Below are 23,327 nucleotides of genomic sequence, written 5' to 3'. Positions count from 1 at the left end.
AGCAGCTTTGATTGGTTTGGTTTAATAGATTTTATTTTTCAGAGAAGTTCACAGGTTTTATTTTTCAAGTCATAGCCAAATTGAGAAGAAGAAAAAGGGGTTCCTGTAAGTCCCTGCTCTCATGCATAGCTTCTCTCTTTATAGACATCCCCACCAGAGGGGTACATTTGTTACAAATGATGAGCCTAAAAATGATGCATCATCACCCAGAGACCACAGTTTGCCTCAAGGTTCATTCTTGGTGCTGAACATTTTATGAGTTTGGACAAATGGGTACATACATGTTTTCACCATTACAGTATTATACAGTGTTTTCATTGCCCTAAAAATCCTCCATGTTCCTCCTATTCATCTCTCTTTTTCCCCTACCCTTACTAGATACTAAAATAAAGATTTAATAATGGAAATAGTGCGGTACTGAAGGCAGAAGAGACAAACAGGTGGTCAGAACAAAATACAATGTCCTAAAACAGTTCCAAATATACAGAAGACCTTTATTTATAATGACAATGGTATTCAAAACCAGTGAAGGATTTCTTAGTAAGTGGAACTGTGCACATTGACTAAAACCTATACCAATGCTAACATCAAATTAAATTCAGATGAGAAACAATGCAAAAATGAAACCACTAACCTCTAAAAGTACTAGATAATGTAGATTTAATGTTTGCATTCTTTTGGAATTAGGAAAGACCTCTCAGATATGACACCACAGTCAAACTCCATAAAGAAAAACATTTCCACACTAAAGAAGCGATGTGTCGTAAACATTATAGCAAAGTATTTTAAGATGACAAGCAGTCACAACTGCAAAATGTGGCAAAATATTTGACCTATATGTGAAAAGCTCTTAAACATCAATTAAAAATGGGCAAAGATGAAAAGCAGGTAATTTACAAATGAAAAGTTATAAAAAGTCAATAAAACATGAAGAGTTCAATTTCACTAGAAATAAAAGATCTGCAAATTAGCCAATTATATAATCCCATCTCTGCAATTCCAATACCTCAAAAGCTCTGAAAATAGAGAAAAAAATTTATTCTGTGATGCAAACTAATTTTGTAGCAAAATCATAAAAAATCATAAAAAAAGTCAATTTATTCCACTGACTGCAAATATTAATGCTCCCCAATAGTTCACTGTTGTACAGAGTATAACTTTATACTACTTATTTTTATAAAATATGAATTCTGAAGCAGCTCTCACCATAACAGACTCATATAATCTTTATAAGAGGAAATGGATATTAAATGACTTTAAAATAATTAGACAAGTTTATGAAGCTATACATGCAAAAATGCCTATTTAAGCATTATTTAATAATAGTAAAACTAGAAATAGCCTTACTGTCCAAAAATACATTATTTAAATATATCATGGCCTGTAACTACAAGAGTTTTACAATGAGCAAATTATGACTTAAAATGAAAGCATTTGCATAACATTGTTAAGTCAAAGACATACCTCCCAAAGTATTTTTAACAGGAACTCATTTAAAAGAATAAAAACTTAACATCCATTTTAGTGGGGAATGTTTGAACCAAAATGTTATTTGGGTAGATTGGATTTTAGGTGATTTTAAATGGTTATTTTTGTAGTTCATAATTACAATTCTTAAAAATGATTTTGTATAACAAAAAAAGAAAATGCTTTTCATAAATATTTAGTCATTTTTCAATCTTAGCAATTTTGTGAAGGAGAATGGATTGCTTCCATTATCAAGAATGAAGAAACTGATGGGTGCAAAAGTTAAGACTTCTTCAAATCTACTGAACTGGTAAGTGATATGGTTCAAGTCACCTAATTCCAAATCTAGCCTCTTTTCACTGTCATAACTGTTTACTCAGGGCCAGGTGTCACCTCACACCCATTCAGATTATTCAGTTTGATAACATGAGATAATTTAACAAGGCACTGTTCCATTTAACAGCAATTTATCAGAAGCTTTGTCTGCGGAAAGTCCTGTGGAGAGCATGTAGACATGGAAGTCATAGCTCATGACTCCGAGAATCCTTCAGTCCTCACAATGGGAGATTCCCAATTTAGGAGACTGCAAACATCCACAGTTTCTTAAAAAAATAGTTTGTTCAGAGTGGCAAATTTGTTTTTTTCCCAAAGTATTGTTCCCCATGATATTGAATCCACATGTGGTCTTTGAAGTACCAAAAGGTGCTGTGAAACCTACTAGCATGGATTTACAAAGGACTTACTAAGAAATGCCTCCTGATGTCCTATTGGGAAGTAGGACACCACCCTAGGGAAGCTGTGGCAGTAAAGTAGATTCCCTCTTCCATCCTACTGAATAGTGGAATGAGCCCTTTCCACAGATCCAGGTCACATGTCAGGGCTCCTATTGCCCTAAGGCCAGTGAGAACAGTCCAGGGAAGTCTGTAGAAGCCAAGCTGTGCATGAACCTGGACCTGAGTTTATGGATGGTGCTGGTCTCCCTACCTCCCTCTTTTCCTAATCTGGAACAAGGACAGAGAGGCCAAGTAGGAGGAGATCAGGTGGGAATGGAATAAAGACCAGAGTGATGCCAGGAAAGTGAGCCAGGAAGGCAAGAAAAAGGAGGATAAGGAGAAGGGGGGGGGCTATGCATAGCTGGTGGTCACTCACAAAAGGCACATGAAGGACAAGGTAGTCTATGGAACAACCCTTTCACCTACACTGAGACTCAGTGGTCCCTGGACACATGTTCCCTTCATCCTCCTTACAGTTTAGATGTGGTTAATGAACCTGGTCTAGCTTAGGTGCAGTCTACAGGCTGGATCATGTCACTTGCCACAGCCTGGAGTGTGGAAGTGCTGGTGGTGAGTTGCCTTGGCAATGACCTTGGGAATACCCTTGTCAGTCTGAACCTAGACTCTTAAGTGGGAGAAAAGTCAACTGGAGAAAAGTCAACCACCTGTTATTGTCATTTTAGAGTCCTGTGATAGCACTTAAACTTACAGACAAATGAATTCCATACCAAAGATGACTGCAGCAAGAAACAAATAAGACTAGACTGGGTATAACTCAGGTAGTAGAGTGCTTGCCTAGCAAGTGCAAGACCTTTGGTTCAAACCACCAGTACAGCAAGACAAACAAACAAGACTATCACTACCAGACTTTTTTTTGAAAGAGATAAAGACTTATTCTAATAGCAAAATACAATTTCATTATTATATTCTAAAAAGTGCTTGTCTTTCCTCTCCTTCCTCCGCTATTCTTCCTCCAGTCAATTCTCTGGCAAAGGAGGGAGAAGGATGAACAATGAAAACCAAATGGGGCACCAGGCTCTTTTCTGTTCTGGTCCCATAGCCCATAGGACAAAAACAAGCAAACTCATCCTCCTGGCACAAATGTCTTCTTGAGGCTTAAAAATTTGAAATTCAAATTTGTTTTTCCAGGAAAGAACCTTCGGGGAGAGAAGGCCCAAAATAGCGTCTACCCCATGGGTATGTCCTTGGGCTGCAAGAAAGAAAAGAGCTAACTCACCCTGCGAGCACAGCTTCTCTTCTTTCAAACAGCAAAACCAAGAACATCTTGAAACTACCCACCCCCACTCCAATCCTCAAATTCTCCCAGCCCATGAGTAGGTTTAACTACTGTTCTTGATTCTTCACTGTAGGTAGGTATGTGCTGAATGCTTGTAGGAAGGTTGGAGGTCTTTTTCTTTCTTACTTTTTTTTTTTACTTAAAAAACTGAAATTTCATCTTGTTCTAATAAAGAATTGAAACCAATAAGGAATTTCATTAATCTGTACCTCAGTTTACCTTTTAGAGAAATGAATGGGAATGAGAGCTAACGAATCTGTCATTTATTGAAGGCTCTTTCACGTGTTTCCCCCACTTTGAATGATATCATCTTGCATCACATTCATGATGTTTTACAGATGGGATGGAGAGGTGAAGCTATTTGCCCAGTGCCGTGCAGGTAGGGACAGCCCCACCGGGGAGCCCTAGAGGTTCCCTGAGGGTGAGAGGCTGCGATGTTCCTACCAGCCTCGGGGTGGATTCTGCCAGTTCACAGGTTTTGATCTCCTGTAAGCTAAGTGCCATTCTGTAAGTAATTATTTTTAATTGCATCTGACTGAGCAAATTATGTTGAGATCTTTGTCAAGAAACCTTTGGGCTCCCACTGTGCTCTCTGTGGCTGTTCCTTATTGCAGAGCCCATGATTAAAAGGTAATTTTAATCTTTCACGGTGATTACCTCGTGCTTCTGTAGGGCTCTCCAAAGACACTCTCAGCCCAGTTGCTCCAGTGATGAAGCCACTCCTTTTGAGATTTGCACGCTGAGTCCAGGGAGAGCAGGACCCCTGCTGCTTTCTCTGGTTCCGCTTTTGCCCTTGCCCACACTTCCTCCTCCTTCTGCAGTTCAGGGCTTCCTCACTGGGGATGCAGGAATGAAAGGCAAGGCATATAAACAGAGTATCTGCCTTCAGGCAAACCAGGGAAAAGAAAGAGGAAGGAGGAGATTTTTCTCTGCAGGAAGAATGATCTCATTGTCTACAGGCACATGAAGTCAACTGGACCCTGAATCTTGCCTTCCTCTCCTCGCTGACACTGCCCTCTTCTTGCCTGGCAGCCTGGGACCCAGCAGGAATGGCTGCCCCAAGGTGGAGGCCAGCTGTGCTGTGAACCACAGGGCTCTCCAATTTCAGGGGTTACCATGAGTGGGGTCCAAGGTGATTGAGTTTGGAACCAGCAGAATTTGAAGGAAACACATGCAAGTCAGGCTTTCTATACCCAAGTCCAGTTATGTCTCCTCTGGGTCTCTGGTAAGCTCAGGAAGCCAGGCAGCTTTTTGGACTGGAGGCATTCTACACAGGAATGACCTCCTTTTAACCTATTTCTTAACTACCTAGGGAGGAAGTACTTTTAATTAATTTATTGATTGATTGATTTATTATTATTATAATTATTATTGCAGTGCTGGTGATCAAACCCAGGGCCTTGTACATGCTAAGCAAGCTCTGTACCATTGAACTACATTTCTAGCCCTTTAAATTGATTTTTAGTATTTTAAAGTGATGTGACTAAGTACTATGTGATGGTCACTAATATGAGGAAGAATGGGAGTGAATTTAGAGGTCTAGTTCCCTTGTAGCTACCACATTCATTGTTTTCCTAAAGATACAGTTCTAATTAGTTAGAAGTTCCATGCTATTCTGAAATTTAGCAGGCTGGGGAGGTAGCTCAGGAGTAGCCTGCTTGTCTAGCAGGCCTGAGGTCCTGGGTTTTATTCTTAGCCTCCTTTAGTTTACCTTACCACCTCTCCCACTGATCCAAGTACTGCCCCAAGGGTACTCTGAGTGAGCTGATTCAGGAGGGACCCTCTGCCATGGGAGAGCCTTTCAGCTAGCCCGAGCCCTATTCTTCTGGTTGGTAAACATCCCCAATGCCTTTGCTTATCTTTCTTTCTCCAGTTTCTAGACCGGCTATCTAGATCTCCTTTGCACAGACACGTGAAGTTTTTCATAGTTCTCTGTGCTAGTTGTTGCCAGGATAGCTAATCCATGCTTAATAAGTTTTAATTTTGGTACAATACCTCGAACATAAAATTTATTATGCTAATTATCTTTAAGTGTGGAATTTGGTGACATGAGTAAGTTCACATTATTGTGCAACTGTCACTGCCATTTTTTTCCAGAACTTTTTCATCATCCCAAACTCTGTACCCATTAAACACACCCAATTAGCCCCTTCCATTGACTCTGCTAGTCTACTTTCTGACTCTCTGAATTTGATTACTCTCAGTACCTCATACAAATGAAATCATATCTTTTGTTGGCTGGACTTTTTCATTTAGCATAATGTTTTCAAGGTTCATCCATGATGTAGCATGAGTCAGAATTCCATCTCTTTTTTAGTAATATTGCATTGTGTAGACATGCCACATTTATTTGTCCATTCTCCTGTTGATGGATACTTGGGCTATTTCTTCTTGTTGGTTATTGTGAATAATGCTGCTATGAAAATTGATGTACAAATATCTGAGTCTTTGTTTCAATTCTTTGAGCACACTTAAGGGTAGAATTGCTGGGTCATACGGTAGTTCTGCTTAACTCTTTGAAGAACCACTGTGTTTCCCACAGTGACTGTACCAGTTTTACATATCCATCAACAATGCATGGGAGTTCCATTTTCTCTATGTCACCCACACTTATTTTCTGCTGTTTTGGTAATAGCCATTGTACTAGGTATGAAGATAGTTTGTTCTGATTTGCATTCTCCTAGTGACCAATGAGGCTCAGCATCTTTTCTGTATGCAACATGCTTATAAAAGATATCCAGGATAATCCTATTCAACAGATATTATCTAAGCAAAAGAAGTTAGAGTTTTATAATCCAATCTATGTAAACTAAGAATGAACTGACTTTCATGGAAGCTGCATTCACCTGTGCACTCATCCAGAAATACTGGTTAACTGAAACTCCTGAGTCAGGTCATCATCATGTTTTAAAGTCATATTTTCCCCACCTTGCTCTGGACCAGGTAAAGTGTTAAGTCTAGATAAAGGCTTGTACCAAATGTAGATGTCAATTTGGTCTTAGCCTAGTTTTTCAGTCTATGTCACTATTGACCCTTCCCGTTTTGTGAGTTCGGCTGTAATTGGGCCTGACTTCTAAGTCTTCGTTCAGGACGTTTATTTCTGCAAAATGCTAACGACAAGGCAGAATCAAGAACAGAATTCTGTGACTTGCCACGAAGGACCCTCTTTCCCAGATTTGAAATGAATTGTTGCTCCCTAGGAACTAGCTGGGTGTTTTCATGTTCCCCCCAGGAGTGTTGCAAGTGATTCTGGGTAAATAGCTTAATGGAACACAAAGGCTCTCCAGTCCAATATTTCACAGGTCTAATTTCACAAAAATGTAAAGTAGGTGAGGCTGGCATGAATATTAGTAAGTCTATCTTTTTTTAAAATAAGATACCTACATAGTAATTCTCCTCTTACAGTCCAAGCCTATTCCTCTTTTGAGTGAGGATACTGCTAGTTAGCATTCTTTTTTCAATTATTCTTCTTATATATTGATGGTGCATATTAAAATCACCTCCAAGCCTTCTCTTTTTCCATATGAAATAATATCAACTCTTTCCTTTCTCCAAATACATTCATATTCAACTTTTAAATGCTTTTTTAAAAACTCTCTGGATAGTATCTGGTTTCTATATGAACTTATTAAAATGCTGAGACAAAGCAATTCTGCAGCAGTAAGTTTAAGGTCAAGGAAAGCAACCACACACCTTTTCCAAAAAGTTTGTGATTCTTCTGGAGGCAGGAGCCTGGGCTGAACAGATGGACTGCAGTTCTAATTGTGGATACTTCTGCTTTCACTAAGAATGATGAGGCCAATAGAAAGCTCCATGAGGAACTGGGTAAACTTGGGGAAAGTCATGTAACCTATTTGAAACTCAGCTTCTTTGCCCATAAAATGTGGGAGTAGAGATTAATCTCTCCAGTCTATTTTAGTTCCAACACCTGTAAAGGATTATGGCCTGTTAAGGTTAGTAGCTGCACTCACCATTGTGCTAACCCTAATGCATTTACAGAGAAACACCTACCATCTTGAAGATATGTCCTTGCATTCTCATGTGATGGGAACAATCTATAACTGATCTGTTCGGTAACGACATTTGTACTGTTTGTTGAGTGTGGATTCTAGATAGGCAAGCACTGATAGGAAATTAGAATTCCATCCTTGAGATACTTGCATTTTAGTGGAAGCAAAAAAACCTGAATACAAATCACTGGTAGAAACCATGGAGATTTGAATAGCTTATAACATAGACTCTACAATTTTAGAGGAACCAGTTTTTCCTTTGAGACAAAACAGAATTTGAGTGTAATACAGTGGTGGACTGTCAGGTGTATTTCTCCATCCCTTTAGAAATGTTAGCTTCCAGCACAGAGAGGTACATACTAGGTACCAGAAGATCAGTGCAATATTGAACTTGATGTTACAAGGTCATTTGCCTGTTTCATGCTTCATATTCCTTATCTGGAAAGTCTGGAGGTCGTAATGGCTATGTACATCCTAAGCATACAGCCCTAGGTGTGCCTAGGAATATGCTGGGGAAACAGACAATGCAAGGCCCAGGTCACACTCTCAACTATTTCTACTAAACAAATTAAAAATAATTTCTTTTTCTACTTGACTGTCCAAGTCCCCAAAGCTAGAAGGAAACCCCACTGCTAACGTGCCCTTAACCAACACAGACTTCCTTCTGAAGACTCTAAGAAAAATCACAGGCTGGGAAGTCACTGTGTCGGCAAACCCTACCAGTCAAGTGTTTTCCCAGGGAGAACTCAGCCTTTAAATGTCTAGCAGGAGGCAAGGACTCCTCGCTACTACCCTTTGAAGTTGTGTTCTTTAGTTAGTCTAGCAGTTCCTGTATTTCTGTGTGCTCAGTTATGGGTGAGCTCACATCCTGCCGTGTTTACTTTTAAAAAGAAAGGAAGAAAAAGTCACACAGGTGGAGCCCAGGCATCTGAAAATACCAAACCTGGCAGCAAGGCGAATGCTACAGTATTTGTCACTGTCTGCTGGGCATACTTTCTGTCTTTCTGTCTCCAAACAGAGGAAAACAACAAAATGGGGAAGGGTGATTTTGGGAAAAAGTGGGCAAGTACATTGTTAGAAATGCCATAACTACATTCTTCAAGAATATTCACAGAATAAGAGTTCATGCATCATTTTAAAGCCAATGTCAATTCCTGTCACCCTTATCTATTAGAGAGAAACTAACCACTGCTTTGTGGTTACATAAAAAGCAAACATACACCTCCAGACTAAAAACACTGTCATCAATGATCAAGTGAACTCTCTCCTAACAGCACGTTTACTGATAAGGTCTTTCATGGCCCAGAGAGCTGTTCCCCAGGGATATACACTGAGCTGGGCTGAGGTCCTGGACTGAAAGGAATGCCAGCGTGGAACAGGAACTCACAAAATCTGTTCTCTTCCACTAACTCTCACTGCCGTCATGTCCCTTATTCCTATTGTCTGAGATAGGGTCTTACTGTGTAGCCCAGGCTGTCCTGGAACTCCCTGCGTAGCCCAACCTTGCCTCAAACTTTCTTTTCTCCTGCCTCAGCCTCCTGAGTGCTGGGATCACAGGTGTGCATCCTACACTTGGCTCTGTCATTCATTCTTGAAGTGCATCTTTTCTGGGTTGAGCTAATGGTGACCTTGTTTCACTTATGATCTGTGTAGGCAGCTGTCAGACTGAAAAGAGCACTGTGCACCCGTTCTGGGAAGGAGACAAATTATCTTTAACCCCACGATGCTAAGAGACTGCTATTGTCCTTTTCTCCCTTAGGTAAGTTGAACTGATTATATCATTGATCTTACTACAGCAAAATTATCACCTCTTGGGAAAGAGGTTTGGAAAAACAGTGGTTAAACAATCAAATAATATATGAAGTACAGTTTTGCATGGAAATTTACCAATGAAAGTCAATTGGAAAGAAGTCACCATTTTGAGTTTAATTCCTGACACTTGATACACATTGCGGAAAGTTCAGGGCAGCTTTATGTTTCCACCAAAATCAACATCACCCACAGTTCTTCAGCAGACAGACTTGCCTCCCTCTGTAACAATCTGGTCACCCTGTTGACTAACGTACCAATTTGCTCATTCTAATAATACGATGACCACAGATATGCTGTTAACAGCAAGGAGAAAATACTATAATTAATTCCACAGTGATCAACTCTAATTGACTTTAGGCCAAGGACAATAATACATTATCATAAGGGAAAGCTGGGTCTTTTCTAGTTAATTCATTCAATTTGGCCTCAGCAGCTGAATTATCCCATGTCTGTTCAGCCTTCTCTCTTACCTGAGCTTCTAGGGATCCAACACTCCAATGTATTCTGTCACTTGGAACAGTAACAAAAGCCTGCTGTCATTTTCCTTGTTATTGATCTTTAGAGGAAGCAGTAGTGGAGAAGTGTGAAAGAGAGGATCACTTTTATAATTTTGGCATTCTTGGAGCCAACTCTAATTCATTAAATAGAGATTCTCTCATTCAACCGAGTACAATAATAATTACACAGCTTGCACTAATGAGTGACATCAGGAACTAGGGAAGTGACAAAGGTGTACTTCTTTTCCCTGGTCCTTAGGAAACTTATAATTTAGAAAGAGAAGTATAGGAAACTAAATTTGCATTCACTGTGCTTAGGACTGACCCTCAGTTTTCGTGATGTCACAAAGTCCCTAGAGCACCCTTTGAAAATGGGCTACTATCCCATTCTATAGAGGAGACAACTGAGGCTGAAAAGGGTAAAGTAGAATATTATTGAGGCCTACAGAGGAAGGAAATTCTGACATGTGCTACCACAAAGATGAACCTTGAGGACATTAGGGGAAATGAAATAAGCCAGTCATGAAACGGACAAATATTGTATGGTTGCACTTAAATGAGGTAGTCAGATCCATAAAGACATGGAAGAGAATGGTCACTGCAAGGGCTGGGGGAAGGGGAAATGGGAGCTACTATTTAATGGGTACAGAGTCTCTGTTTGGGAAGATAAAACAGTTCTGGAGATGGATGATGGTGAGGTTGTACAACCATGTGGATGTTCTTGACACTAAACTGTGCACTTCAAAATAGCTAACAGGTGAACTTTATGGTATGTATATTTTACCACAACAGAGAAAGGGTTAAGGTATATTGTCCAAGGACTCACAGCTGGGAAGTAGAACAGTGAGGAACTAACATCAAATACCACAAGGTTGTCCCATCCTGGTGGTAATTATTTTTGTGTATCAATTAACAGTAAACTCAGTTGGCCAAAAAGGGTGATGAAAATGGGATGTCAGTGGGAGGAAGGGAGAGGAGGAAGGGCTGACCCACCTCACTCTCCATCCAGGCTGGGAGAAGTGCCTGTTGGCACTTGATGAAGCTGTTGAGGAAAAGAAATTTCAGCATGCTGTAAGGAAGGTAAGTATAAGGGAGGTGAAGCTTTAGTAGTTCAGAAAAAGATGCCATAGTTAATTCTTAATGCACTCAGCTCAACTGCATCTTAAAGACTACACTGAGTCATTTATTCATTCATCCAGCTTATTGTGTTATTATGGCCCTTGTCTTCCAGAGGCATAAATTCTAAGGGGAGCAATCAAATACTTCCCAAGCAATACTTGAGACTATGTGAGCAATGGACAGAAAGTTGTACGCAAAGTAGTTGAATAGGTCCTCAAGGCAGAAGAAACCCAAGTGAATTCGGTTGGTTCCTGACTGCATCCTAGAGGAAGCAGTTTGTGGGTGAGCATTCTAAGATGAGAGTCATTAGAGTTGCGCTGGGTAGGATTTATGCAAGTGGAAAGGAAGTAGAGAATACTCTGGAAGGGCAGAATGTTTAATAAAAGTCAATGTAAAGGACTGGACTGAAGTGAGGAATATGGTCAAGATATTCAATTAGAAATAGTTAACTCATTTTTATGATAACTAGAGTGAGCACAAGAAATCAGGAAATTTTTTTATTATACAAAATCTTGTTATAGCTATTAGGGTTTTTTTTACTGTGGTAAAAAGCATAGAACATAATGTTCTCCATCTAATCATTTTAAGTGTACAGTTCAGTAGTGACACATATATATACATATATAGAGATATTCACATTGTTATTTATCTATGTCCAAATGTTCATCTTGCAAATCTAAAATTTGGTACCTATGAAACAGTAAGCTCCTCCCACCCCATTCTCACCTTCCCAAGTCCTTCCCAGTTAGAATGGCTATCACCATTCTAATTTCTGTTTCTAAGAATTTGACTAAGAATACCTCAAATAAGCAGAATCAGATGGTATCTGTCCTTTTGTGACTGGCTTATTTCACTTAGGTTAATATCCTCAAGGGTTTTCCATATGGTAGTATAGGAAAAAATTTCCTTTTAGAAGATAGAATGATATCCCATTGTTTACATAAACCAGATTTTGTTCATCCATTCATCAATGGATATTGTAGATATTTGTCTTGGCTGTTGAGAATTATGCTACTAATGACCATAAGTACACAAATACCTCCTCAAGACCCTGCTTTCCGTTGCTTTGGATATACACCAAGAAGTACAATTTCTGCATCATATGGTCATTCTATTTTTATTTTTTGAGGAACCACCATACTGTTTTGCATAGCAGCTCTACCATTTTTATATCCCCAATAATAGTACATGAAGTTTCCAGGTTCTCCAGACATTTGCTGCTGCTTGTCATGCTCTGTTGTTTTGGTAGTAGTCTTCATAATGGGTATGAAATGATATCTCATGGTTTCAATCTGCATTTTTCTAGTGATCAGTGATGTCGAGCATCTTTTCAGGTGCTTCTTGGCAATCTGCATATCTTCTTTGGAGAAATTCCTATTCAAATCCTTGCCCATTTTAAAGGCAGGTTGTTTTTCTCTTGTGGAGTTGTAGATAGTCGTTGATTTTTAAATTATATAATAAATAATTTCAGGCACACAAAAGTATTAAAAATACTTAATGAGTACTCATACATACAATTCCACCTTATAAATAAGCCATAACCAATATATTTGAAGTCCCCAGTGCCATACCCCACCACCCTTCAAGAGAATTTCTATGCAGAATTTGAAGCTTATTACCCTGTGTTCATATATATGGGACATATCAATGTATTCCTAAAAACATACATTCACATGTAGCATGCTTTGCTGGCTTGAAGACTCTGTAAGCCATCGTTGAGTCATTCTACTTAGCAACCTTTCACAAGTCATCCTAGTTGCTGTAGGTGGTCTCAGTTTATTTGTTTTCTGCTCTAGAGCAGTTTGTTCTCACACTTTTTTGGCTTAGGATTCCTTTTCTCCTTTAAGGATGCTGAAGAGCTTTGGTTTTTGTGACTTATATCTACTGATATTAGAAAATGATATGGAGAAAATGTTATAATCATTATTTATTAATTAAAAACAACAAAACCCATGTTATAATATATATTGTTATAAGCAACACATTTTATGAATATTTTCCAAAGCAACAAACATTTGAGGAAAAAATGGCACTAACTGACATTTTTGCAACTCTCTTTAGTGTCTGACGGGCTCCTCTTGCTGGTTTGTGTTCCATCTGTTGCTTCTAGAATAGGCGGCTTCTGGAAAACTCCCCGGTATTGAGTCGGCGGGAAAAGAGCAGCCGTTGGCAGTGCTGGGAAATTAGTTTCAACTCTGCAAACTCCCTGAAAGGATCTGCAGGAGCTGTAGGGTTCCCTAGACCACACTGAGAAACACCATTCTAGCCCATAGAGATAAATATATTTTATAATCCTTTCTCTCTATTTCTAGTCTTCCCCCTTTTCTTCTACAAACCATACTGCTGTGAACATTCATTCCTGTACTTACCTCCTTGGTCACGCATTTGAGTCCCTAGAGAATACATGCAAAGTAACAAGACCTCTCCACAAACAGCTCCAGTTAACTACAGACAGCTGTCTAAAATTTAAATTCTGTAAATGTGTCACTAAATAGTCTCCAAGCACCTAAAACTTCAATCAGTATAATCTCTGGGAGGCAGGACCTGAAATGTGATTATGATTTTAAAAATGAAAACGTAACTAATAGTACAGAATTGTATCTAGTGTGCAGAAAGTTCCTCAGACCAAAAATGTGCTGATTAGCCATGAAATGGCAAAAACAAAACAAAACAAAACAAAAAAAACCAGAGAGTTGCAGAGACAAACTTTTGGAAAACCCATTTAAGTAGTTCTAGGGAAGAAAGACTTATTCAATTATTTGCTGAATTCAGCTGTGTGACTTCAGGCAAGTTTCTTTACCTTTCTGTGTCCAATGTCCTCATCTGTAAAATGATTCAATGAATTAAAACATACTATCTTCAAAAAGATTCCAGTCTCTTTGGGATACTGAATTCACACACAAAACGACAAAGGTCACTTCACACCTTTCTGTGTGAAGTCCACACAGAAAATCACTGAAGCAATTGCAGTTCTTTGGTTTCAGGAGAGAAAGGAGGTCAAAGCTGGAAATAAAAGGGCAGTTAGAATTGGACTGGGGGATATGTTTGGGGAAGTGAGACAGTGTGAGATCAGTTCCCTTTCTGATAGCTTAGGTCAGCAATATTTAGAGGCGGTGGCTGCTACAATTCTATCTATAGCTCTCAGTTTACAAAGAGTCTGCCAAGCCGTGTCTATTATACAAGGCCACAAGAAGAGGCACATCTCACTCATCCCCACGGTGGGAATTTTGTCACCTCTGTGGGACTTCACAGAAAACGAAAATGGAAGTCATGTCAGGAAGATGATTGCAATAGGAGCTGTGTCTTCCAATAAGTCTCTTATTAGAAAAAAATCATTTCCATTAAAAATAACCGAGTCTCATATTATAGTGACTCATTTGAATCTCCTCTCGAGATCTGTTCACCTCACCTACATCTGGCAGAAAGCAGGGTGGTATTTGTTTGCATGTCTTAATAGCAAAACTTCTCATCTTTCTAAATGATGCACATACAAGCTATTTTTAGAAACTTCCACTTCAGACAGCATACATTCAGATGAGTAAAGCAATCTTCTGAAACAGACTGCTACACAGAAAAATATTTACCAAATTACAAATCTGTGTTATCATTTGGTTGGGAAAAGACATTCACTGTTGTGTAGATACATATGACAAATAAAATACTAAATCTGGAGTTGAATTTAGGGGGTTTCAAAGGATGCAGATAACTTGAATCACTTCAAGGGTAACACATTATACTAATTTTATAAAATTATAGAAATGAGTTGCAAGTGAATACCAGATGATGGCGGATTAAGCAAAGAAAGTGTGGTTTAAGAATTCCTGCTTTGAGTCATGCATGATGGTACACGCCTGTAATCCCAGCAGCAGGGAGGCTAAACAACAACAATAAAAAACCAAAATAAAAACAAAAATCAAAAACCCTCATTTCCTCATTTATAGAACATTTTCATAAAAATGATTACCTTATTGTTGTTCCTTCTTTTTTCTCATTTTGTGAATCATGCTTCAAAAGCAACAATAAGAGCCATCAAGATCAGGCAAATTCATAGACACACAAAGTAGATGGGGTAACCAAAGACTAGCAGAAGAGAGACTGAGAGGTATCATTCAATAGTTCAGAGTTCCTGTTTGATCCAGGAGATCGCTATGAGAAAACAGAGTAGAACTGGGTGCAAAAGATTGTAAATCTAATCAATGCCACTGAATTGTACACTTAACAGTGGTTCAATGACAAATCTTGTCATGTCTGTTTTTACCACAATTTAAAAAACCCAATACATAACATAAGTATTTGATTTGTTACTGAATTTGTACACAATCTTTGTTTTTGATTTTATTCCTGGTCTGTTTTCCATTTCCTAAAGAGGCTATTCCACTTTGTTTTCTTTTGGTTTCCTAAACTATACTTCTTCTTTCTCCATTGCAGGTAGATTGACATGCCTATCTTAAAGAGAAAATGAAAGCCACAGGACAAATTTGCTCAACTTCCTTCTCTCTGGTTCAGTTTCTCTAAATCTCTATCTGTTCCATGCATCTGGCCCTTCCTGGGTCCACACGCTCAGAATCATTGTTTCCTTTGATTTCTTGTTGTTCCTATGATTTCAGCTTCTCCCACTCCCATTCACAAACACACGTTTTCCATTCTCTAACCGCTTCTGAGGTTGCTTCTGCAGACGTGGGCCTCCCTCTCCTACATACACCCTCCAGTCACTTCTCTACCCTCTCCCATTTGATTCACACTGCCCACCACAGCCACTCTTGCTTTCTAAAAAGGCACCAATGACTTAGTAATTTCCAGGTGGCCCAGCTCATTCTCACTTTTCTTTCTCAATATCACACTCACTAGTCCTGATTCCTTTCTTCTCTCCTTCCACCTCTTTGATCACTGTTATGTTTGCTGCTATGTCCTGTTTCTTTACTGAAATATTATGGAATACATCTAGGTTTTGATATAACTCCCCCCTTTTTTTTTTTTTTGCTACCAATCTTTCTGACCAATCTCATCTGTTTGGATGGCTTCAGTGATACCTCAATTAGTGATATAATCTTGAAAAGTACATTTTTGTTAAGCTATATACTCACTTGCTTTAGTCTCATATTTTCAACTATGCGTAAGACTTCTACAAGTGGTTCACTGGCCCCTCAAACACAACCAAAACAAACATGAATTCCACCTTCTCCTCAAATGCCTGTGACTCTCCTCTTTCTTTTGTCTTGATCAATGGAATTAACCATCTACCGAGTCTTCTAAGAGAGGACTATTGGAGTCAACTGCGAGTCTTCATCGCCTACGTGTACCTGGGCAACAAGTCCATGCATTTTAAACTGGTTACTTCTGTTGTATTCAGTCACCATCTTCAGTCCTTTAGCTTGAGAATGTCAGATATTTTCTCTAGGTTACTACAATAAACTTTTAGTTAGTACCCATCTAATTTGCCTTTTATGCTTTCCACTCTTTCTTCACATTAGCCACACAAGCTGTCTTCCTTAAAAATTTCTTCCTTGTTTAGAAACATGAAACAAATTCCCTTTGCCCAAAGTATAAAATACAGACACATGAACCAAATAATCTCTTTATTATGTACATGCTTTAAAATTTCAAGGGGATTCAACTGTGGCTAAAGCTGTATTTTAAACAAGACATTTAAATTGTTTTGGTTTCTTAAGACATGTCCTTCTGAATAGCCATGAATTTATTTAAAAGAACCTTAAGCAAAACAAATCTTCCCTTACACAACTGTAAAGATGAAAACAGACATTCAATATTTAAAAAAAAAAAAAGCTTAGTAAACACATGGAGGAGACCTATGCAGAAACCCACAACTGATTTAATTTGCAAAACCACAGCCTTAGCTCAACTAAAGTAAAGATGACTTAGATAAAATACAACCAGAAAATTGAGAAAAAAGATATGGGGTAAATAACTTCAGCTGATGGTTTAGCAAGCGAACCTCATGGGTATAAAATGAAGAGCTGAGAAGGTGCTATGGTCTAGGAAGTTACATATGGACTCCAAAGAGCCCCAGGAGCAGGGGGTATGGAGCAGAATCACTGCTTCCTGGAATAGTGGGAATAGCTGAGTCTCCTGGGCTATGTTCTTTGTACTTGTGAGATCACCTTGATACAGCAAGAGAAATAAAATTTGGAAGTTGAGGAACTATGTTTTACTACTTTTATCTTCATGTATAAAGAGTTGGGGACATTCTTAGAGATGATTTTTATCTTTGGGATGTAAAAACAAGGGCCAGGAAAAATATCCTCGTGGAAAGTCACTAGGACTATTCCTTTTCTTGTGCAATGTTTGGAGAGGACCATACCAAGTGAACCATGGCACACAGCAAGGCATATCCCTTCAGAGCTGACACATGTAGAAGGTCAAGAGGACAGGAAGTGAAAGCTTCATAGCCTGGGTTGCATGAGTGGGAATTAATTAGGCAGTTCTGAGGTTTCTTCTACTCATTTGCCTAGTTGCTAAAATTTCAACGATAGGCAATAAAAAGTTAGGGATTAAAAGTAAAAGTGGTAGACCTTCATTATGAGTAAGGATTATAACAGTCATGTTCCTTTTAGTTATATTCTGTTCCCTGACTGTGTACCAAGTGCCAGGCATGTGTACACTAGCAAAGGAACACGGTTATGAGAAAAGAGCCAGGTGTAGCCCCAGCTTGCCTGGAGAAAAGAGAAAGACTAGATTTCTACATTCTTGGGTCAGTGAAAGAAGAATGTGTGTTTTCTAAATCACTTAATGACTCATCTGCACCCTCCTTAAAAAAAAAAATGTAATGTTGTGGCAATGAGCACCTACAAGGTATTTTTTTCTTCTTCACTTTCCACAAAAAGGAAACACTTAGTAATGTAAAAACAAGCCAGGTTCCAGAAGGTCTTTGGAGTTCTCCCTCTCTGTTTGCATTTCACAGCCCCTGCCATTTACCTGACATTATTTTACTCATGAGCAGTTAATGTTTTTATTTTTCTTTTCCAAAAGAAAGTAGCTTCACAGGGGCTACTATTTTGTCCCTCTTTTCTCGTCCGTATTCCCAATTCCCAGAACAATGCCTGACATGTTAAGTGCAAGATCCGTAAATGTTTCTTAGCTGGGTAACTCCCAGCCTTCCCTTTCCCCATAAGAATTCCCACTTTCTCCTTGTTACTGATTAAGCCACTCCAAGGTGTAAGGAAATCTCCTCCCAGCACTTGCATTTTTAAGAGGATTTGCGTCCCTTGAAATCCTAGTTAGCAGAATTTCAGGTATTGGCATAGTAAGAACTTTCTGGAATATTTTGAGATCAGGTGGAGAGCAGTATTTTAAAGACCACCTGCCTCCCCCTGTAATTGTTGGGAAGTTTATTTCAGAAAAAATGAATCCTCTGTTCTATTGTTTTCACAGCTTTTTCTTTTCCTTTATAAATCCTCTCAAAATGTTAGCAATGGAGAATCCATACCTCATAGAATGATAAGGTCTTAATTTAAATATAGATACTTTGTTCCTGCCACTGAGACAGGGTATCATGGATGTTTTCTTCCTTGGTAGCTATTCTAATTTTTGTATTTACTTTCAGGGCTAATATTTATAGTACGTAATGGTTCAGCCTCTGAAAGTTGGGTATTTGCACAAACAGACTCCACTGTACTTCTGATTTTTATATCAAAACCAACCCCAGGATGTGAGGGCGATCTGGCTGCGACATCTGTCACCCCATTGATCGCCAGGGTTGATTCGGCTGATCTGGCTGGCTAGGCGGGTGTCCCCTTCCTCCCTCACCGCTCCATGTGCGTCCCTCCCGAAGCTGCGCGCTCGGTCGAAGAGGACGACCATCCCCGATAGAGGAGGACCGTTCTTCGGTCAAGGGTATACGAGTAGCTGCGCTCCCCTGCTAGAACCTCCAAACAAGCTCTCAAAACCAACCCCAAACAGTGTAGATTTCTTAAGATTTGGAAGTTATGCTTTTGAAATTATTGGCAAAACAAATGTTTTCTTGAATAAGGATATTTTTTTGAAATTTCTGAAGCCTACTGCTTCATAATCTATTAAATTAGAAACTATGCATACAAAGGATCAGGAACTTGATGTGTACTCACGGACTCATGTACATGAAAGTATACTGACTAAAAAGCAAATTTTAAAAGATTACATCAGACAAACCAAAAAACAAAGAAAATATGTCTCAGCCAGGTGCTGTGGCTTGCTCCTGTAATCCTAGCTACTCAAGAAAATATGTCTCATGGGATAGCTGAACACATTATTTTTCTAATTCCCACAACAGTTTCATAAAGTTGAAGTGCAAACTTCAAAGTTATTACTCAAGAATGTTAATCTGGCTGTGTTTCTCTCACTTTTAATTAAACAGACTTTCTTTGTAACAGTGCTTTGCAAGTTATAGCAGTCAGTCAGTGTGCGTGCATCCGTGTGTATTTCTGCATATTGAAGCCAAAGCCTTGCTCAATCTCAGTGTGTTCTCTACCACTGAACTTCACCCCTCGGCTGAATTTGCCATTTTTAACCTATTTACTATATTATTAAATATAGCATTAAAGATACGAAAGAGTGAATGAAAGAAGAGAAGGAAAAAAGAAAAAGCCAAGGAGACACTAATGAGAGTCTGAGAGTTGAAATAGATAAAAGTCCAGAAGAATAAATTAGGATTCTAAAATATATTTTTCAGGTTTACTTAAAATACACATTTTTATTTTACAGCATTGTAGGTTTGACATATAGTTGGTAGAAAAGAAACATGCAGAACAATGAATATGATCTCTGGATATACTGGGAAGGAAAAATTCCAGACAAGAAAGAAGTAGGGATGTGAAAATAGCCATATCACCAAAAGTAATCTATAGATTCAAGGCAATCCCTAATAAAAATTCTAATAACATTCTTTACAGAACTCAAAATGTCTCCTGGTGCTTTCTGCAGAGTATTCTTACACTAACTGTATAGGAAGAAGAACCAAAGTAAACCTACCCATATACATCTCAGCCCAGGCCCTGCACCTGGTCTACATTGTGAATGGGGAGGCAGGATGGGAGATTTTCTGATTTTAAAATCAGAAGGAATCTGATTTTAAAAAAATATGTAAATGAACTTAACAGACAGTTCCCCCCAAAAAAGCAATACAAATGGTTAATAAATAAATATATGAAAAAATGTTCAATATCTTTAACTATAAAGAAAGTGCACATTGAAATTACATTAAGATTCCATCTCACTGCAGCCAGAATGGGGTCACCAGGAAAACAAAAACAAAACAAAACAAACAAACAAAATAAACAACAAATGCTGGCCAGGATGTGGGGGAAAAAGAAATAGCCATACTTTGTTGGTGGGAATATAAATTAGCTCAGCCACTATGGAAATCATAATGGGAGGGTCCTCAAAAAACTAAAACTAGAACTACCATATGGCCCAGCTGTACCGCTCCTGGGGATATACTTAAAGGAATCAAAGCCAATATACAATCGAGATACTTGCACATCTGTATTCATCTTTCTATTAAGGATTGCTATGTTATGGGCTTAGCCTAGGTGCCCATCAACAGATGAATGGACAAAGAAAATGTCACACACACACACACACACACACACGCTGGAGTTTAATCCAGTCATAAAGAAGAATCAAATTATGTCATTTGCAAGAAAATGGATGAAGCTGGGGATCATCAGCGAAGCAAAATAAGCCAGACTCAGAAAGACAAGTACTGTATGTTTTTCATATGCAGAATCTAGATTTTAAAACAAAACATGGGAGTAGAAGGAGGACCATTAGAGAAGATGAAAGAGGTCAAGGGGAAGGTGTAGGGAGGGGGAAAATAATTAATGGGGTTATACATGATATTCGTGTATGAAATACTCTATATTATATTGTATGCATGTATGAACATTGTATAGGCATATAAGAAAATATCACAATGAAACCCATTCTGAATAATTAATAAGTACTTGTAAAAATAGTTTTAAAAAATGGACCACAATGTCAAACTGCCTGTGTTCACATTCTAGCTCTGTGGTTTGAACAAACTATTCAACCTCAGTTTCCTTGTCTGTAAAATAGGGATAATAACAGGACCAACCTGAAAAGTAATTATAAGGACTAATGGATGCAAATTTGTAAGAAAAGTAGCTGCTAGATAGAAACAGCTTGATATATACTTATTATAACTGGTGCATAGTCAGAGCCAAAAGGATGATCATGTTTTCTTCTAATATTTAGCAGAAAAAGATTTTCTCACAGAAAACTTCTTTTAGTTATTTTGTCAAAAGAAGACTAAGGGCTCTTTCAAGGTAGCTCTTTTTTGGTTGGCTTTGCACTGTCACCTCACCTCTCCCCTCTGGGTTCCCAGTGAGACAATATCCTCTGCACCTTGTCAACTAGAGTCAAGCACACACACAATTTCTCTTTAAAGCTATCCAATCAATTTGGGCCAAGAGTAAAGATATTCAATCAAGTGGAATTGGTGACAGCTCAGGTCTTGTAGTGCCATTCATACAGCTCATCCCAGAAGCTGCAACTTCACTTTGTCCAACCTCTCTCCTCCTCTCCAGGTGATAAGGAGGCCACCTGCTGAGTGCTGCCTGGTGTCTGGAGGCTCCTGCTTGCTTGTTTGGATTCTGGGTGTCCCACATTTTGAGTCCAGGTCAGGAATGTCCATCTTGGGCTCCCTCCCATATGTTGGCGCACACGCTTGTGACCAATTCTGATGTTTGGTCACTCTGTCTTCTCATTGCTCCTTTTCTCTTAACTCTTAACCATGATACAAATTTATATCTCTTCTGTTGACTTGGATTTTCTGTTTTACTTTCTGTCCTTGTTGCATGTCTTTCATTTATCTAGAACATTCTCATTTGTCACTCTTGCTGTCATGAGTCCAGTTTTTGTTCCAATCCTACTACTTACTACTCCTCCACAGCCCTCTAGCCTCTCCACTTCACACCCGCCTTCTTCCTGTTTGGGGTTTTCTGGTCTTTCCCTCCACTGCTCTGTCATTTGCCTATACTAAACTGACATTCACTATGTATTTCCTGAGTTCTCTTTATGCGTGGGACTCTGCTAAAGGTGAGGACTGGAGACAGAGACACAGAGAAGCCCTTCAGGCGCCCATGACACAACAAGCATGGAGTGAAGAATGCTATTGATGCCGAGACATCTATGTGTACAGGAAGCCATACATAGAGAAGGGACATCTTGACATGGCCTGAAGGAAGCCTTCTCAGAGGAGCTGACATCTCAGGGCTTAGAAAAGTGACTGTTAAGAGTGGGAGGAAACACAGTGGACACTACAAAGTGCTCAAGGACCCTCGACCTTGGGGATATACATTTGGCAGGCAAGTAAACCTTGCAGAAAGTCTAGATTCTATTTTGTAGGTGATATGGAACAATCAGAAAGTTTAAAAGTGGAGAACAGAGTTATGTTTTAGTAGACTTCTGCTGTCTGCTATGTAATGACTGAAACTAGGGGCTCAATCTCAGAAAGTAAATGAGATTTCTTTATGAAATGTCATCATATCCATAGCCTAAAAGCTTGTGCTAGCTGATGGTTACAAAGATGGCTACCACAGCCTGTCCCAGTCCCATCCTACTGGTTCTTCTGCCAGGCTCTTCTGCATTGTCACTCCCCCATCTGCCTGATCTGTGACCTGTTTTGACCAATAGATCTCAGCAGAAATGATGGTGTGTAACTACTTAGATTTGAGCCCTCACTATTAGGATCTAATCACTCTGAAAAGAAGCCCAATGTCACCATGCAGCAAGAAGGAGAGGGGCTAGGGTAGCTTTAGCCTTCTTCCTGTGCTCACCACGGTGCCACTGATATGAATGTTTCTATCTCAGCTGTATCCCTGACCTCATGAAGACCTCCAGAGATGCTGTGAGTTGCTGACCACTAAGCCAGAGACAGCCTGAATTCCTGACCCACAGAATCATGGGCCAATGAAATGATTTTATTTTAAGCCACTAAGTTGGGATATGATTTGTTCCACAGAGATTGATATCCAAAGCAATACTCAGGGTCACATAAATACATGCCAAATAAGTAAAGACTGCAGTCCTGACAAATCTCAGTGCAATAACATCAGTCCACTGTCAATGTACATCTACTTGAACTTCATTCTTAATTACTTGATACCAAATCCCATTTCAAGCCTATGTCACACTTAACTGATTAGGGCTTAAGCCTTTTAGAAAGGGGTTCTTAGAAAATGTAATCCTTTGATCCTGCCTCGCAAAAGACTAAGAAAATGTGCATGGTGCATGGATTAAAATCCTCTGGAATTTGCATTGAATTTTCCTGCGAGGAGTTTTAAGATGTGTGTTTCATTTTTTTATACCTTCAGAATGTTTAGGTTCTTTAGCTGTA

General features: G+C 39.0%; 1 protein-coding gene and 1 non-coding gene across 4 annotated transcripts in view; one reads left to right on the top strand and one right to left on the bottom strand.

The window, feature by feature from the left end:
* Prkcq (protein kinase C theta) overlaps positions 1-23,327 on the bottom strand; it is a 125,281-nt gene that overhangs the window by 88,213 nt on the left and 13,741 nt on the right. Inside the window, exon 2 of one of the 3 annotated variants that reach the window (XM_020182801.2) lies at positions 4,195-4,373. The exons of the other annotated variants lie outside the window; for them this stretch is intronic. The gene's annotated coding sequence lies outside the window, so the exon portion shown is untranslated. The remainder of the gene's footprint in view (positions 1-4,194; positions 4,374-23,327) is intronic. 3 annotated transcript variants of the gene reach the window in all.
* LOC141417743 (small nucleolar RNA SNORA51) lies at positions 19,870-19,998 on the top strand. Its single transcript, XR_012442380.1, has one exon. It is a non-coding gene; the product is annotated as a small nucleolar RNA SNORA51 (small nucleolar RNA).

The sequence above is a fragment of the Castor canadensis genome, chromosome 15 (genome assembly GCF_047511655.1).
Source record: "Castor canadensis chromosome 15, mCasCan1.hap1v2, whole genome shotgun sequence".
Classification (NCBI taxonomy): domain Eukaryota; kingdom Metazoa; phylum Chordata; class Mammalia; order Rodentia; family Castoridae; genus Castor; species Castor canadensis.
The sequence above is the reverse complement of the archived record's forward strand: the minus strand, read 5'-3'. Positions and strand labels throughout refer to the sequence as shown.